Source organism: Vespula pensylvanica, chromosome 3, assembly GCF_014466175.1.
Source record: "Vespula pensylvanica isolate Volc-1 chromosome 3, ASM1446617v1, whole genome shotgun sequence".
Lineage (NCBI taxonomy): Eukaryota > Metazoa > Arthropoda > Insecta > Hymenoptera > Vespidae > Vespula > Vespula pensylvanica.
Genome location: NC_057687.1, coordinates 4,162,666 through 4,182,427, shown reverse-complemented (window position 1 = coordinate 4,182,427; position 19,762 = coordinate 4,162,666). Strand labels below are relative to the sequence as shown.

Here is a 19,762-nt window from a genome sequence, read left to right as displayed (position 1 = left end):
GTAACAGAGATTAATGAAATAAATACAAATACAAAATTTTTATTTAAAAAAGAAAAAAAAAAAAAAGAAAAAGAAAGAAAGAAGATAAGGAAAGATAATGACATATATGGATAGAGGCAAATAAATAAAAAAAAGAAAAATCAAAATCAAAATCAAAAATGGGAAAAAGAAAGATTACGAACTCGTAGAACACTCATTCAAAATTTTTAAACGACGATGAATCTATCTCTCGATTTCTCTAAATCCTTTCGATGATCACTACTAGTACTACTACCCATCACCATACTACCTGCTCCACTCATAAGTCTCCTCCGGCGATCACTATGGGCTCATAAATCGTTCCCGGAAACGCATCGATGTCGCGAGGGTTACGGGATGCTCCATCGCACGAGTAAAATATGGAACCTGACGTAAATAAAAGGTGGTAGCTGTATAAAGCTTATCGCGGTACTAGACCAGGATTAGAGCTTTTTTTTTCACGCGCTAGACCGCTCGATAAATCATTTCCTATCACTTTACTCTCTCTCTCTCTCTCTCTCTCTCTCTCTCTCTCTCTCTCTCTCTCTCTCTCTCTCTCTCTCTCTCCCTCTTTGACATATACACACATATGTTCTTATATATATATACGTTTATCTAAAGACTCAAACATTCACTCGTACATTCATTCAAACGTATTAACGCATTCACTCTTATACATATATATATATATATATATAGTTACGTATATACATATATACGGTGTATAAAATGTATTGGTCAGGTGACCGGATATCGAAGAAATTTCTCGCTCGATTCGATCGGAATTCGAAACTGGTCTAACGATGATATCGGATTTCTCGACGCTTCAATGATTCGTTATATCGAACGGTGGACTCTCGGATCGAAATCGACATTGATTCACCGAGCGATGTTCGCCAAGCGATCGATTAAAGTCAACGACAGCAGGGATTTCCTGCACTTGCCATGTCCTCTGTGACCCTATGCGTCAATGAACCATAGCATAGCAAGCCCAACCGAAAGAGAGAAAGAGAAAGATTTATCGTTGAAAGTTTAACACGCTTAACACTTCCTCGATATAAATAATACGAGTCGCAAGTTAATATATTAGCTATCACTGATTTGAATATAAAAAATATAAAACACAATGAAAGGATGTATTGTGTTATAATAAAAGTAAAATATATATGTATGTGTACATATATATAATATATATTATATATTTATTTCTTTTTTATATAAATAAATAATCTCAATTTAAAATTTAAATCATATATACATATATATATATGTATAATTTATTTTGTAATTTAAACAATTTCATAGATTATTATTGTTAATTTGTTAATATTTTATAATTAATTTATTAATATATATATTTATATCCACTATGTATCTATGCATATAGATATACCCGCACAAACACACACACATATATATAGGGTGTTTCAAAATTTAATACACTCAAACTTTGAGGAGTAATTAAGGAGGTCAAGGCAAACATTTTTTATCAGACAACATGAAGTCAATGATTTGTCGTCATCCCATTACGCGACCACGTTGTCAGCGTAGAGAGTTTGAAAGTTATCAACGTATATTTGCGCTGGCAACAGCAATTTGTACAGATGTTATGATTTCCATCAGTCAGTTGTCGATTTTGTCTGTATGATCAATATAATTGGTTTATTTCGTTATCATTCAATACCTGCCCAGTAGTTACGCTCCATCAACGAAATGTATCCGGTTCCATGTGTCGGACAAAGAAATGTTTGGCTTGGTTTTTCTAACCAATCCCTCACAATACGCGTATTAAGTTTTAAAATATTCTATATATTTATAGGTCTTCAATAAAATTTTAAATAAAATTTACAATTAAAAATTCATCATATATAATATCAATTTATTTATATAATTTTTATATATTTCTTTATTTAATGATTATTATATAATATATTTATATTCAGTTACATAATTTATATAATAACAATTTATTTCTACAATTTACTTGCACAATATCAATTTATAATAAAAAAAAGAAAAATATATTTTAATATATCAAAACGTTAACTCTTTCTAATTAGATTTTTTGTTTGAAAAATTGAAACGTGTCTTGAAATGTGTTTTGTCTGGAAAAATCAAATCAAATCAAATCAAATCGTAAATCAAATAGAAATCAGAATTTATATTTTTTTCTTCGAAAATCGAGATATGAAAATATACGTTCGAAAAAGAAAAGAGAAAAAAATAGAAAGAAAAATATAGAAGAAAAACTGCGGTGCATTGAAAGAGATTCAAAGATGATCCGGCCATCTTGTCGTACAATTTAACCCTTAGTGTCGACGAATAACAAAATGATCCATGACGATATTACTATCGATCTACCGATGTATATCTCGAAGAGGAGAAAATTTACGAAAGGGGACCATCACCATATGATGTCGGTCGAGTTATCGGTGCGTACGTGTACGCGCATTTAAGCCGATGACGTCGATGTGGCTCGGTTAACCGTTCGAGCGTCATTAATCCTTCCTAATGAGTATCGATGTCTTCCCTTTACCCTCTGAGCCCTCACCAAGCCCGTTTTGTCCCCTATTGTCACCACCGTTAGCGATCATCGTTACGTCTCAAAGCTACCTAGATACGAACGTGAATTTCTACGTGATATCAACGAGATATTGTATTTGATAATACTCGTACAAAATTCACTTCGATCTCAATCATTGATTTCATTGATTTCAAGCTTTACGAAGCTTCAGAAATTTTTGAGAAAAGAAATTAGTATTAAGTTAAAAAAAGAAAAAATAAAGAAAATGTGACGTTAGGAAAATGTCTCGAAGGAAAAATAAAAGAAAAATGTTATATTAGTTTCGATAATGTGTCATTAAATTTCGTGATAGTATAAATTAACAATTCGGAAATAAGGAAGAAAAAAAAAAAAAGAAAAGAAAAGAAATAGTTCGTTGCAACGTTCTTCTAATTTCTCGAACACAGAAAATTTGCATTCGAATGCATGAAAAATTGAACGTTGTACGTCATACATGTTATTCCAAAAAGAACTAAATAAAACAAAACTTAAAAAAAAAAAAAAAAGAGAGAGAAAGAAAAGAAAACGTGATGTCTAAAAAAATTACGTCTAGAAAAATATTTCTGGAGAAAAATAAAAGAAAAATATTATGCGAGAAAGTCTCGATAATGTGTCATTAAATTTCATGTTAGAGTAAATTAACAATTCGAAAATAAGAAAAAAAAAAAAAGAAAAGAAAAGAAAAGAAAAGAAATAGGTCATTGCAACGCTCTTTTAATTTTTCGAAAATAGAAAATTTGCATTCGAATGCATGGGAAGTTCGACCTCATATATCCTCCTTCCCCCTAAAAAAAGAAGAAATAAAACTGAGTAAAATAAAATTGAAAAAGAAAGAAAAAAAAAAAAAAAAAAGAAAACTCATTGAATGTAAATCTCCAACGACGAGATTACGGTGTGACCATAGTTTGCGAATAAGCACGTTTCTGCTTCCTCGCTCGTAAAAATTGCATTGGACGATAATGAAAAAGTCTATCGACTGTATGCGTGTAAACTTCTTTTTACCTTTACATTTGTTCTTTTCCTTTCCTTGTTCTTTTACTTTTTTCCTTTCTTTCTTTCTTTCTTTCTTTCTTTCTTTCTTTCTTTCTTTCTTTTGATTTTTATTTTTATTTAATGAAGAAAAAAAGAAGTGATGAAGAAACGTTGCAAAAAGAATCGAGAAACAAATCACCATAGCATCGCCATTTTGTTTGTCTATACGCTCACGATATTATTATCAATGATGCGAACGTATTGTAATAAACCGAAAAGAAAAAAGAAAAAAAAAAAAAAAGAATGAAAGAAAAAGCAAAGAAACGAGTTATAAAGGACGCCAATGAAGAATTTCTTTATCGGCTTGGTTATTTTGCAAATGTCGCGTCGTAAGTCTCGTTTGAATTGCGACTGACTCTCTCTCTCTCTCTCTCTCTCTCTCTTTCATTTTTTTCTCTGTTGTAATTCGATCTGTTTATCCAGTGAATCGGAAGTGGTGGAAAAAATTGCGTACAATTTTTTTTTCAGAACGAACAAAGGGGGGTTCAACGAAATCCCGACGATTTTGTCAAAGAACCAATAATAACAACGTATTCTTTTTCTCTCCTCCTTTCTCTCTCTCTTTCTGTCTCACACATACATACACATATACACGACCAATCGTTAAACGTTCTCTTTTTATCTTTCTTCTCTCGTCTCTTCGTTTTATCTCCCGGAATTCCTAATTTGTTTTGAATCGTTCGATAACGAGAAAGAATTTGCTTGATTAGAAGAAAAAGAGAGAGAGAGAGAGAGAGAAACTTTCCGTCAGAAAAAAAAGGATGAGATAAACATCTTGATAAAAGCATCGACGTTGCAATTAACCAATCCTTTCTATTTTTAAACGCTGACGTACCTACGTTAATATTTATACTGACACTTTGATATTTTTCTCCTTTTCTTTTTGATAATTATAAAGAAATGTTTCTTTTAATTCCGAGACAAACTCGTACAAACTTTAATGACATATGGGTACAGATTTTTATACGATGTATTACCAATCACTGTAAAATGTTTCGTTTCGTTTATTTCTCCTTTTCCTTTTCTTTTTTTTTTTTTTGTCGTTATTATTTTGATATTTTTCTTGTCACTCTCTATAACGTTATGAGTCACACGCTCATGTTTCGTTTTCTTCACGTCTTCGTTCTTTCGTCACTTATTCATATCGATTAGTTTACATCTTGAAATATAACGTTCCCTATTTGATATAAGTTATACTTAGTATAATATAATTGTACTAACACAAGTTCGACGTTAGATAATTTTATTGTTAGACATCAAAAACAATAGAAATTAAATTGATGATCAAGAATAGATCAATGACCATGAAATAATTTGACGATAAAGCAATAAAAGCTTGAAAATTTTTTATTAAAAAAGATATGCAAGAGATGATATAAACGAAAAAAAGAAAAAAAAAAAAAGACAGTAAGAAGATATGATAATCGATGAGAAATTAATAACGAAATTAGTATCGGTTTCGCAATTTGCAAAATAAGTATATAAAACGAAATTCGGAAAAAATTTGGACGTATCAAGAATCTAACGGCGTCCTTCGCGAGAATCTTCGCAATATTCACGGTCAAGAACGCTATTTGTTGTTTTTTCACGAGAGAAAGAGAGATCGAAAGCAAACTCGATAAGGATGGCTTACGTAAGCGCACACACGTTCCATATTTTACTCCCGTTCGGTAAATTTGCCCCTCCCAACCCACCTCCCCATTCCCATTCGGAATTACAGTGCTCTCGTTTATCCTCTTGCGAGAACTATAAAAATATTGATCGATGCGTGAAATCTCGAGGATTATAATCCTGGGAAACGGAGAGAAGAAGATAAATGCAACCGAATTATTATAAGAAATATTAGAAATCAATTTTTTTTTGGTTATCACTTTTACTAATTACGTAGTTATTTCGAATTTTATGAAAATGAGAGAGAGAGAGAGAGAGACAAAAAAAAGAAAAGAAGAAGACAGATCACCGAAGAAGTTATTTTAATTCATACTGAAACGGAAAATACTGGGGAATTCAGTCGAACTAAGAGGAGGGAGAGAGAGAGAGAGAGAGAGAGAGAGAGAGAATTATTACGTGTAATTAAGTGTGAACGATTTATGAGTGGTGACTAAATGAATTACATGTAATCGAGGCTAAAAGTAGACCATACCAAAATAAATTAGATACATCTCCTGAATAATAACAAATGTAAACCGATACGAGACAATAATTGCAACTTGAAATTATTAAACAGTATGTACCAAATGTAAACCGATAAGCGATAATAATTGCAAATTAAAATTATTAAACAATACCTATCAATTGTCCATTATATTGCATTACAAAAATAATCAAAATCGGTTCGTACACTGCGAACAAATATCAGAAGATTTGTCGAATGTTTTTAACGAGCTTATTTGAAAAAAAGAAAAAAAAAGAAGGAAATATCTAACTGAATTGTAAGAATGACAAAATTCTTAATGTTCTTGCAATAGATATAAATTTTATATGTATGAAGGAAAAAGATAAAAGTCGAAAGTTTGAAGCACGATTTTTAACATTGATTCGATTCGGAATCCGATCTAAGCGAAATAGAAAAATAATACGAACGGAGGGATAATAAAAAAGAATTAAAAAAAAAAAATAAAAAAAAAAATAAAAATAAAAATAAAAAAAAAGAAAAAGAAAAAGAAAAATAAATAGAAAGAAAGTAAATTTAAACGATACTTCACAGTTTATAGCTCATCGACGTTTTCTCTAAACTTAGAAAAGCAATAGAGCTTTCGCAACACGTTTGATTCGCGTTAAAGAAGCTTGCGTCGTCATGAAAGATCACGCTCATTCATGGAACACATTACACGACTATAATCACGTATCCGCTAACCTTCTCTCTCTTTTTCATTCGCTCTTACTTAAAGTAAGATCAACGATGTGACGCTTGTCGAGAGAGAGAGAGAGAGAGAATAAGAGCAAGCAATGTCTCCTTCTAAGCTTTTCGTAACGCATCAAACTTGAACCGTCGACGAGTCTAGCATTTTTTCGATAAGAATACATGACGCATCATCGAATCTTTGATAACTCAACAATATTTATATATATATATATATAAATCAGATTGTTATGTAAAACCATAATTTACTCATACGTTATATTTCTTATAAGATAAATAATATATTTCCAAGACGTAAAAATTTCTCGATCTTCAACGAAAGTATTGAACGTGTCTGGAAATTCTGATAAATTATTGTACGACGTTAAATAATCGATCATTTTTTATCGAGTTAAATACCAACGAACGAAATTTCTATATATGTATCAAATATTCAATACTAAGGTGACAATATGCGTTTGTATGTTCTTAGTACGATCGGATTTTAATCGATCGTATTTTTTTTCCATCCAATCGATGACGTATTCCAACTCCTCGAAATAGCGGACGTATTAAAAATAGATACGACCGATAAAATACCAAATCCGGATATGCCGAACGGTGAAAGATCGTCCCGTGGCGCCTCAATCTGCCACTGCGAAATTCACCGAATGCCGAAGTGTGTCAGATAAGGCTCGTTCTCGAAAGAATCACGTATGTGTATCGCGATAAGATAATCGATAAGTGCTAAATCGAGCCTTCTCAATTACACGGATCTACCAAACTTTTATCGATTCTTTCTCTCTCTCTCTCTCTCTCTTTCTCTCTCTGTCTCTGTCTCTGTCTCTATCTCTGTGTGTGTGTCTCTCTCTCTCTCTCTCTGTTTGTCTTTATCTCTTTATCTCGTTCTATCTTATTAATATTTTTAAATGTTAATAATTAAACTAAAAATAATTACACGAAAAATGTGTAAATAATTTAAATATTTTCTTTAACACTCTCTTTACAGTCCTATTTCGTTCATAATTCATATACCGTCGAGAGTTTCGTTGAATTTTTAGCTAAATAAATTTTTCTCTTATCTCTGTCATGCGTCTGTATTTTATTTCAGTAATTTTTATTTATTCTCTTTTTCGTTTTACTCATTTCTCTCTCTCTCTCTCTCTCTCTTTCTCTGTGTGTCTCGCTTTGTATTCGTACAATTCTACTGGTCTCTCAGCGAAATAAATTTTTGCTTACTCTCTTTCTCTCTTTCTCTCTCTCTCTCTCTCTCTCTCTCTTTTTCGCTGTCGCTCTATCTCTCTTTCTCTCTTTCTCGATCTCTTCCTATTCTATCCGCCTTTGAAGAAGAAACACGCTATCGATCTCAGCCAATCGCTCGTTCCTCTTCACGTGTGAAAAACGGCGAATCGCACCGATAAATCCGTGCAGTCACGCATCGACGAGCCTTTCTTCAAACGAGGAACCGTTCGTTCGTTTAACGTTGGTAAAATTAACCTCGACTGGTAGGCCTATAATTCCTTCGATTCAGAACTTTCGTACAGCGACGTTCAAAAGTTTCCCATTACCTCCCATGGTCTATCAAATCGATTCGAAACGTAAAAATAGAAAACAGTTCTATAATCGTAGAAAGGGATCGCCGAAAAAAAACATTTTTAACGTTACGAAAAAAAAAAAAGAAAAAAAACTATCTATAAATATCCAGTGAAAAGTTGAAAGAGAGAAAGAAAGGAAATAGAAAAAATTCTGTTCGTTTCGTTTTCTAATTCTCGACAATTTCTAGAGAGAAGAACAAATGAAGAAATAGAAGAAGGAAAAAAGAAAGAAAGAAAAATTTAACAATTCTCTTTTAATTCTTCTAATTTAAAAAAAAAAAACAAAAAAAAACGAACTATTTTATTCAATATAATCGTATTAAACTATTGAATAACGTTTAATATACTCTATTTTCGTTTATTTAAGAGGAAAAAAGAGAAAGAGAGATGGAAAAAAAGGGAAGGAAAATACCTGGAATAGTAGGAAAACTCAATAAACTGACGAAACTACCTAATCGAGCAAAACTTTTGACCAATGTTGTATGTACATATGTACACATTCATACATACATACATACATACATACATACATACATACATACATACATACATACATACATATATACATGCGTACGCCGTTGGTGATTTCTATGCTAGGCGCACGTTTCACCGAAGGTAGCGCGAAATTTAATCGAATTTTATGGTCCGCGAATCGCGATCGCGTCGAGGCAATACATTTTTTTTCTCGTTTTCCTTCTTCCTTCTCTTTTTTCCTTTTTTTTTTTTTCCTTTTATTTCTTGCATCGAAACAAATATCGAAGATAGATTGAAATGAGTACGGCACGTGTTTCAAAATCTAATCGAATTCGTCTGAGGTTTGAAATTTTCTTCTTCGTTCTTTTTAAATATACCAATTGTCATCTCAATTGTTATTATTGTTATTATTATTATTATTATTATTATTATTATTATTATTATTATTGTTATTACTTCCTTTTTTAATCTGTTTTTTAACTAATTGTTAATTATTTCATTAATTAAATGTCGTTCCGATACGTTTTAATTATTAATTATTATTATAATTATTTCTACTTTTTTTTTCTCTTCTATACATTATCACGAAGAAGAACGAATGAATTCGACGCGGAAATAAGAAAAAAGAAACAAAGAAATGAAAGAGACTCGAAATAATTCGATCTTTTTAACAGTCTATTCGTTCGCTTCGAGAACGTTGCTTAGATATCTTGAGATAGCTCGATAATTCGTTATATTAATTATTATTATAATTATTAACAACTTTGTTTTCCTTTTTGTTTCTCTTGTATACATTATCACGAAGAAGAACGAATGAACTCGACGCGAAAATAAGAAAAAAGAAACAAAGAAATGAAAGAAACTCGGAATAATTCGATCTTTTTAACAGTCTATTCGTTCGCCTCGAGAACATCGCTTAGATATCTCGAGATAGCTCGATAATTCGATAGCTATCGAGATAGAAACACACACAGGCCTTCTGCATTCCTTACGAGTGTACCCACCGTTATGTAGGTATTTTGTTTACGAGCTAGTGCCAACCCCGCATCGTTGGCCCGATGGCCAAGGCGCATACGAAAATATTTGGGAAACTTGCCAGACAGAGAAAGAAAAAGAAAAAGAGAAAAATAAAGATAAAGATAAAGTGGTAAAGAGGAAGAAAAGTAAATACGAATTTTATTTCGTTTTCTCAATCATAAGTGCAAAACGACCGAATTAGATATTCACTCGTCTGTTTTTTCAATCTTTTTTAGACTTAAAATAAAAGAGGAATAAACAAACAATAAGAATAACAATAATAATAACAATAACAACAACAACAACAACAACAATAATAATAATAATAATAATAATAATAAAGAGAAACACGAAAAAGAAAAGGAAATTGAAATGTTTAATAAAATATTTTTAGACCGCTCTCTTAGTCGACTGCGAACATATTTTTTCTTTGAAATATAACAATGTTATCTTTCTCTTTCTTTCTTGTTGTCTTTCTTTCTCTTTTTTATACCAAATAAAAGCGCTTAAATAAAAGAGGGGGTAGGGAAAAGAAAGCAGTGCAAAGTAAAAGTAAAAAGAAAAGAAAATTCCCAACCATTACCAAACGATTTGTATCATAGAGATGTTTCGAAAGTATCACAATTTTTGAGTCTGAAACGTCCTCTCGAATCCTCTTGACTCACGGCTTAAACGACGATCGCTATATAGAGAAAAGTGATGCTGCTATTATAGTAGTCACAAGCGACGCGTGAAAGACAGATATATTTGCCTTTCGAGGAAGGAAGGAAAAAAATGAAGAGAGAGACAGAGAGAGAGAGAGAGAGAGAAAAAAAATGGGGAAAAAAATATATATAAAGAAAAGACAAAAAAATGTCACCTTTAAAGGGAGCTAAGCGGATAAAAACGCCCTTCCTCACAGGCTTATCTTCTATCCCTTCTACTATGTACGACTCTTCTTTTTTACACACTCGAACACGCATACGCACACATACACGCACGCATGCACGCACAAACACCCCACATATATATATATATATATATATGCATACATATACAAATACACACACACACATATATATATGCATACATATACAAGTGCACTCTATTTTCTCCTTGATACGTGGAAACGTCGTATACACGAATACTTAAGTCTAGCGTAACTCTTCTACCATAAAGGGCAAAGACGCGTAAATCAAGTTTCCGTGGAAGCTTCGAAGGGATCATCCTCGAAACCCTTGTGCCTTTTATCTTTTCCTCTTTATGAAGAGAACGCGAGAAGAGAAATATTCTCTTGAGACAGTTACGATTTTTCATCCATTAAATCAACTTATATTCTCTTTCTTTCTCTCTCTTTTCTTTTTTCTTTTTTTTGCTTTTTTTCTTTCACTTTTTATGAACTTCACGTTAAAGTAGCTAAGTGAATATTAAAAAACAAAAAGGAAAAATAAAAAAAGTTACTGGTCGAAGTGTCGATAATAAAGAAAAAAAAAAAAAAAAGGAATTCATTTTTCCTCGATAATACGGCGATAAGAAGTTTGTGTAACTTCTAATATCGTTGATGACTTCATCTTTTTAATGACGAAATGTTTTCTTTTACTAAAAATTAGAAATACACTTGGCCGTATAAGTATTCGTCATTCTATTTCAATTCAAAGAATTTTTCATAGATCGGAGAAACAGTTTTGAATAATTGAGTAGATATGTATAGAAATTTATATACGCAGTGTACGCGTACGTCGACAATTACAAATAAAAGCGTTAAGATCGGTAATGTTTCTTTGTAGATGTAATAAAAAATACGAAAAGAAGCTTCATTTTTCCTTTTTTTTTTTTACATTCATTCTTTTTCTTTCTTTTTTTTTTTCATTTAATATTTTATCAACAGTAATTCTGTAAATCAATATACATTATGATATTACGAATTCGTACGAAAGAGAGAAAAAAACTTACAATTTCATATATATTCTACTACAAATTTAAAAATTCGTTCGGTGTTTTAAAATTCATTCACTAATCACTAAACCTTGGCTCGATGATGGACACTCGACTGATAAATCTATTGAAATGATATATGTGAACAATATGACAGTATTATTTCTCGTTTTTCATGAAAAAAATAGAAATGGAAATAGAAAGAGAAAGAGAAAAAGAGAGAGAGAGAGAGAGAGAGAAAGAAAGAGAGAGAGAATAAGAAAGAAAGAAAAAGAAAGGAAGAGAGAGAGAGAGAGAGAGAGAGAGAGAGAGAGAAAGACAATGAGCGTTAAGAGAAGTCGTAAAAGTCTGCATGGCCGGCGAAATGTGACGAGGACGACGGCCACCTGTGGCTCTTCTCTCTATATCGAGACGATGAATGCGCTCGCGCGTTTCGAGAGAGTGGCCCATACCCGTTATCACCTCTTCGCTTCTGAATTTCTCTCGTCCACCTCCTCCTCTTACTTCTTATTCTCCTCTTTCTTTAAAAAAGAAAGAAAATAGGACGGAATACCATTTATTTGGCTTAACTTATACTTTTACGTACGTTTACGTGAAGCAAAATTTTTATATACGTGCGCATGTAATATTTATTATATATATATATATATGTATATATATATAAGTATATGTAAATATATTAGGTTATAATAAATAAATGAGAAAATATAGTTAACGCAATAATAAATAAATGCTACTCGTATGTATATTTATATAACGGTGTTATATGCATGTTTGATTTTTCTACGACATATAGTAATAATAAAGAGAAAAGAAATTTTTTCTATAATCTCACGTGACAGCTTAAATACCGAATTAGTAAACGCTTAAATTATATTAATATTAATTCACATAAATATTATATCTACTTGTTAAATTTGATTAAAATAGGCTATACGTATATATCATTATTACTTCTTTCTCTCTTTCTCTGCCTTTTTCCGAAGTGTCCTTTCTAAAATGATAAATCACCTATTATATCGTTCTATTCGCACTTCTCATATTAATCATTATAATAAAACAGTATTTTCTAGAGCAATTAATAAAACTTTTATATAAAATACATTTCAGAGAAATACGATAACGATTGAAACTTCGTATGACACGCGATCGATCTAAAGAGAAACATACTCTCTCTCTTTCTCTCTCTCTCTCTCTCTCTCTCTCTCTCTCTCTCTCTCTCTCTCTCTCTCTGGTCGAGGTGTCGTCTAGCGAAAAATAAACTTCGAGCTGAGCGTCTCGCGATAAGCGAAGCAACAGCAGCAGCGGAGCGCCAACGAGTCCTCAAGGTCAGCCCTGAAATTCCAGATCCGTTCCGGACCGTCGATGACAGACGCCACAGTAGAAAGAAAAAAAAAAGAGAATAAAAATGAAGAGAGATAGAGAGAGAGAGAGAGAGAGAGAGAAAGAGAAAATGTGTGAATGAGAGAGAAAAAGAAACGAGCTTATGAAAATTATCGATATTTGAATATTTCGATCGAAAGCGTTGATTTTTCATTCATTTGTAAATCTTTTGTTTGACTGAAAAAAGAGAGGGAGAGAGAGAGAGAGAGAGAGAAATGAAGAAAAAAATCATTAATTTAAAACGATACTTCTCTATTTACGTATAAGTTTGCAGGAAGTGATCGTGCAAATACGCGGGAAACCTCCGTAGTTTGCGAGAAATACGATCTTCGATGAACGTAAACTCAATGGCAGGAAAACAAACTGTACGTCTATGTATATACTATGTATCAATGTATTGTAGGATGTATCCTTGTATGATGAATGACTCCACGGGTGAAGAAAGTACGACGCAATTTACATAGTCTATATAATCGATCCAGCCCATTAATAATATCGCTCGAAAGATCTTTCGAATATAAATCCCCCCTCCCCTCCCCTCTCCTGTCTTCCCATCCCTTCTATTCTAAAAACGATTTATACGATATAGAACGATATATCTTGTAACGGAACGTCTCGTCTCGTTTACATGTGTTTATACGTTCTACAAAAGTGATTAGAAATATGAATGATTTAAATGATCACGAATTATAATAAAAAGAAAGGAAAGAAGAGAAAATTATATCGATAACAATAATTATCATGATAATTAAAAAAGGTAAAGTGAAATGAAATAAATAGAAAGTAAGGAAGCAAAGAAAAAAAAAAAAGAAAAAAAGAAAAGAGAGAGAAGAAAAATAAAAACGAAGATAAACAATTAATTCCGAAAAGTAAAAGATACGGAATATTAAAACGTTAGACAGCTCGATATATTTCATTTCAATTAGATAATGATCTATATTTAATGAAATTTGTACTCGGTATAAATTTATTCGTACTTAATTAATCTAAACTTAGTTAGTAGTACTTGATTAGAATTTTTCTGTGATTTTACGTATATCGGAATCTTTTATATTATTCCAAAAGTCATTTCTCAAGGTGTACCCACGTAACGTAACATAATGTAACGGAACATGAGTCATGTATACATTAGGAAAATTCTACGCAAAATACGCTCTCATGAAAATTTCAATATTTATCGATCGATCGTAAGAATGGGAGGGAGAAGAAAAAAAGAAAACAAGAGAAAAAAGAAACAATATGTGCAATCAAAAACTCGTTCCTCGAATAGAAATGTTTTAGACGAGATTTTACGATTCCCACGCGGCCAAACTTGATCTTCTCTATCTCTCTCTTTCTCTCTCTGTCTCTCTCTCTCTCTCTTTCTCTTCTGTTCGCGTTGAGCAAAGTCACCGACTCGAATTTGGCAGAACGACAAACTGTGCCGTTTCTCTGTGATTGGCCGATTCAACGGCCGCATCAAGTTCAAACTTCGTGCCACCGCGACTGCCTCTCTCGTAGAGCTAATTTCGTAACGAATTACGTACTTACTACGACACAATCATCGTGTATCTCTCTTTCTCTCTCTCTCACTCACACACAAATACACACTCTGTCTGTCTCTCTCTCTCTCTCTCTTTTTCTCTCTAACGCTTTATGTACATACTCCCAATCCGTGCACGCCGCTTTTACGAATTCTAATTCGCGATTATCGAACATCGCATCGCGCGTGATCGACCGTCTCTTAATAAATAAATTTTCCAGCTCGTAACGTTTCAAACTATCGATTCGAAAGATCGAAGGTTTCTTGCTTATGGTAAAATAGATTTATCGGATTATAAGAAGCGAAAAAACAGACCGTGATGAATAGATCGAACAGAAGATCGAAGAAAACACCGGGCGATACGTCGGCCTATTCTTTTCATATTTTTAATCGTTGATTTGTCATTGATACTTACGACTCTTTTCGTCTCTTCTTTACTTTTTTTTTCTTTCCTTTTTTTTTTTTTCTATTCCAAAGTCAAAACGAACGTCACTCACGTGTGTGTGTGTGTGTGTATATATATATATATATATAACAAACACAAAAACACAGCAAATCACAATCGACGAATCCCGACGATATATCGATCTCTTCGTCGATAATAAAAAAACCACTTGCTTCCCTTTTCTTTTCAACCCTCCCCCCCACCCCGGTTTTTATTATTATTTTTTTTTTAATTTCAAAAACAAGATATGGCAAAAATAGTTTTTTCAACGATCGATTTTTTACTTTTAACCTTATATATATATATATATATATATATATATATATATAAATATAAATATATTCCTTTTCTTTTTCCTTTCCCGAACTTGACGTCAAATTTGTATTCGTATTTTATCTACGCGCATGCGAGAATATCAGCAGAAGGGGAATATACAGGGAAGCCACACCGTCAAGAAAAGATTACGAAAAGAAACGACGTTCACGCTAGGTACCGACCGAGTGAGAGACTGACTAGAGCCGCGACTCGCCGCTCGGTTTTATACGACTGACTGGTTTCTTCCCCCCCATTCGCACACGTTGCGTACGTACGCACTCAAGGAGGTAACGTCGTGTATACCTGCCTAAAGTCGAGTTTACATTCGACTCTTCGAGACATTCGCGCTTCTCGAATTCTGTTTCTTTCTCTTTCTCTTTCTTTTTCTCTCTCTCTCTCTCTCTCTCTGTCTGTCTGTCTCTCTCTGTCTGTCTCTGTCTTTCTGTCATTCTGTCTTTCTCTGTGGTTCTGTCTCCCTCTCTGTCTCTTTTTTTTATCGAGATCAGCATCGCGATTTTTTTCATACGCATACAACGACCACGATATAATTTCAAAGCGTCTGCGAATTTTCTATTTTTCTTTTTCTCTTTGTTACTTCTTCTTTTTTCTTTTCTTTTTTTTTTTTTTTCTTGTTTTTTGCTTTTCTCGTTTCTCCTTTGACTTTTATTTCTTTTCCTTTGTCTTTATTTATTTATTTATTTTTCTCTTGTTATTTTTTTATTTCTTTTTTCTTCTTCTTCTTCTTCTTCTTCTTCTTCTTAAACTCGACCGACTTGTTCTCAAACTCGAATCCACATAATCGCGAGTTATGTTATCTCTCGTTCTTCCGAAAATATCTCGATCTTTGCATTCTTTTCTTCCTTTTCGTTTGTTTGCTTTTTTTTTTTTTTTGTTTTTTCTTTTTTTTTTGTTTTCTTTCCTTTCTTCTTTCCCCTTTTTCTCTTTACAAAATGGATCCTCGAAGAAACGGAAAGCCGGGCTAGAGTTCGTTCGTGTAGAGAAAGTGTGGTTTAATAGAGACGGACGATCATTTAAATTCCTTCGAATTCATTCGATCTTTGGATAAAATCGTAGTAAATTTAACAAATAACTAGTAACCACGAACTTTTAATTATGCGAGAATAATACAAGAATTCTACGAGATTCATATATCATAATATAAATATCGAAATTATCATAATTTCCTTATACTTTCAATTACTTTCCAGTTTTATAGAAACGTGCGTGCAAAAAAGAAGAAATTTTATGAAGAAAAAAAAAGAGAGAGATAGACATAGAGATAGATAGATAGATAGATAGATAGATAGATAGATAGAGAGAGAGAGAGAGAGAGAGAGAAAGAGAGAGAGAAAGAAAAGAAGCGAGAGAAGAGAGAAAAAAAACGATATATAATATATATCGGAAAGAAAAAAAAAAAAAGAAAGAAAGAAAGAAAGAAAAAGAAAAAGGAAAGAAATGATGTTCATTCGAATGATACTTATTCGCGTGGCGAGAACAAATGCGATTGAATCAACGGTGTCTGATCGTGGCAGCTTTTTCTACTTGGTGCACGTTAGGGAGTTTGGAAAGACCGACGCATTCTGCATCGTGCTATGACCAGCATAACGCGAGAAACGTGACGAGCGTGTCGAACATCGTTTGATCGATAGGCACACGACGGTCGGCTTTTAAAAGGGGGAAAGGAAAAGAAAGATAGAAAGAGAAAGAGAAAGAGAAAGAGAAAGAGAGATAGAGATAGAAATAGAGTGTTTGAAAAGGTAAGAAGACTCCGGCAAATTTCCTCGATGTCAAACTGGAAACGTAGCCTTACGGGACGTGACACGTGAGTCATCTCTACGTTCGCTATCAGGTAGGCGAAGCTTGCCGACCCTGACTATACTCGCTACTTTTATTTCTGTCCTTCACCGAGAGAAAGAGAGAGAGAGAGAGAGAGAGAGAAAGAGAGAGAGAAAGAGAAAGAGAGAGATAGAGAGATAGAGAGTAAGAGAACTTTAACGCGTATCATTACGATGAGAATTTGACAGGTTTGACGAAGCCTCCATTAGATCCCACCGATTCTCTTTATCACCATCGCCATTGAAATGTTCTATGGAACAGGATATTAATCTCAATTGTTCCCTTTTTCCCCGGTTTTTCTTTTTTCTCTTTTTTTTTTTCCTCTTCATTTGTTTTCTCTTCTTTTTCTTTTTTTTTTTTCTTTTTTTCTTTTCTTTTTTCTTCTCTTCTTTTCTTCTTCTCTCGTCGATATATGTCCCTCCACAAAGAGAATTTTTATTCATATTCTTTCGACACTTTTTTGTCAGAGAATTTTTAAAACGTCGTCATCGTCGAGCCGATGAATAATCAACTCGGTGACGTTAAAAAATGACGTATAAATGATTAGTAACAGGTGGGATATCTTGGTAGATTGTTTCTCTTTTTTTTTCTTTTCTTTTTTTCCTTTTCTCAAGTCACAGTTTTATCACAAAATATTGACTTTCATCGTCGTACCTGTAAGAGCGTATAAATGACTTCTACATAATTCAAATTCACTCGTTATTATTCTCGTATAGCGTCCTTTCGATCCTGTTCTCTATACGATCTTATCCTGATTCACATAGAAAAGATATGATATCACGAGAACTCAAGACCTGTTCGATTTATAAAACGACATTTGCATAGTTCAAAATCACTCGATACGATTCTTGCATCCTATCTCAGCTTGTTCATCTTATTCCCTTTATATCTTGGACGACGTGGAGAATAATAAAAAAGAAAAAAAGAAAAAAAAAAGCAGAAAAGAAAAGGAAAGGAAAAAAATGAAGAAAAAGAATCAAGAAGTAGAAAAAGAAGTGGGAGAGGAACAAGTAAGTAAGGAAAAAAAAAACAGAAGAAAAAAGAAAGGGGAAAAAAAAAAAGAGAGAAATTTATATTATACGAGAACAAAAGAGTCGCTCAATAAATAGACGGCATTTGCATACTTAAAATTTGCTCGATACTTTTTCCTTTCGTCCTTTTGAACATCTCGTCTTTATTATCTCGATCTTATCCTCTTTACTTTGCTAGGCCGACTGGAAAAGATCACATCGGGTATTATCAATAGAAGACCCAAGACCAGAAATCTATATCCTAGTCTCGACAAAGATAGATCCTGGCAATAGATCCTTGGCAGGACTCTTCCACTACGAACGACGAAGTACCAGTCGTAAAATAACGCGCGTCAGAACCCTCCAAAGGCTCTCAGTTTACTCACGGAAAATTGTCTTGGCGTGCACCAAGAAGAGAGTACTTACTATATATATATATATATGTATATATATATATACATGTATATTTTTGCACATATTCCAACAAACGAGAGAGAGAAAGAGAGAGAGAGAGAGAGAGAGAGAGAGAGAGAGAGACAATCGTCTTCGAAAAAGGGTTGAAAGCTAAGGGGATGAATAGAAGCGTTGCGTACGCAGATAGACGTCGATTTTCTACGAATCTCTTCCTTCAATTCTCTTCCTTCTCGTCATCCAATTTATTACTCGTTTTCGAGAAACGAAATGTTAGAAAGAAAAACGAAAAAAGAAGAAAAGAGATCGAAGAAAATCACGAAGATTCCAACTCGCTAACTCGGTTTCATCGGACTTGTTACTTCCTTTTCGAATTTTCACGTATTTCTTATATACAAAGTCGCATTAGTCGAGATATTTCCTTGTTTCTCGACTTCTTTTTTTTTATTATTATTATCCGACGTAATAATAATGATAATAATGATACGTATTTATATTATATAAGTAGATATTTTTATAATGGTGGAATATTTTGGCTGGTGAAATAACGATGATCCGGATGCATGCGAATATTCGTTTTGCATTCCCAAAAGCGATGAAGGTTTATATGTATATGTTTTATGTACATATATATATATATATGTATACATATACATATGTATACCCTTTATGTATGTATAGCTATAACGCAACTCCAGGGCGTATTACGCGACGAAGCGTAACGTGTTATGCGATAGGAGGAAGCCGTCGTAGGCGCCACTGTCGTCTCGGGTTATTACTGCGAAAGCAAGTCTCGTATTTCGCAAAGCTCCCGTAGAGTTGGATTAATGAATCTACCAGCTCGAGATCCCGTAGACAATCATCCTTGCTCCTCGTTCTGGATCCCTTAACATTGCATAAACGCTACCCGTTAGTTCAAGCTTCTCAACGATCGATCCCCCTTTGACTACTACTTTAATAATATTCAAACGAAACGATTAGTATTAGACTGGTATAGACGAAAATACGACGTTAATGTATGTACGTATGTAAGTAAATGTTTCTATTAATTCGTAATAAAAGTATTTAATTATATGTTAATTATTAAATAAGCAAATTCGAAACATTCCATTTATCGTTATCGTTATCTTTCGCATTCCTAATTTTCGCTGATTCCATTTGTTCGCCTTCGTAGAATCAGCTTTATCGTTTTAGGAATATCAAACTTATGGAATTTTTATTTTTTTTACTTTTTTTTTTTTTTATTTGTTTTTTAGATCACTCTCGAGAGTTTTTCATCGTTCTCTTTGTACAAATAAATTACAATTTCGTCCAGCAATGTTGTTCCCTGCTTTCGAAAATTACTTTCCTGTTACTGTTGTAAACAGAAAATTACAGAAACTTTT

The 19,762-nt window shown here is 32.9% G+C and overlaps 1 protein-coding gene and 1 long non-coding RNA gene across 3 annotated transcripts in view; both read right to left on the bottom strand.

Moving 5' to 3' along the window:
• LOC122627684 (kielin/chordin-like protein) overlaps window positions 1-19,762 on the bottom strand; it is a 307,939-nt gene that overhangs the window by 203,270 nt on the left and 84,907 nt on the right. The window lies entirely within an intron of this gene.
• Window positions 12,521-14,980, bottom strand: LOC122627685. The gene is made up of 2 exons (XR_006326911.1): window positions 14,776-14,980; window positions 12,521-12,790 (listed from the first exon to the last, which is right to left on the bottom strand). It is a non-coding gene; the product is annotated as an uncharacterized LOC122627685 (long non-coding RNA).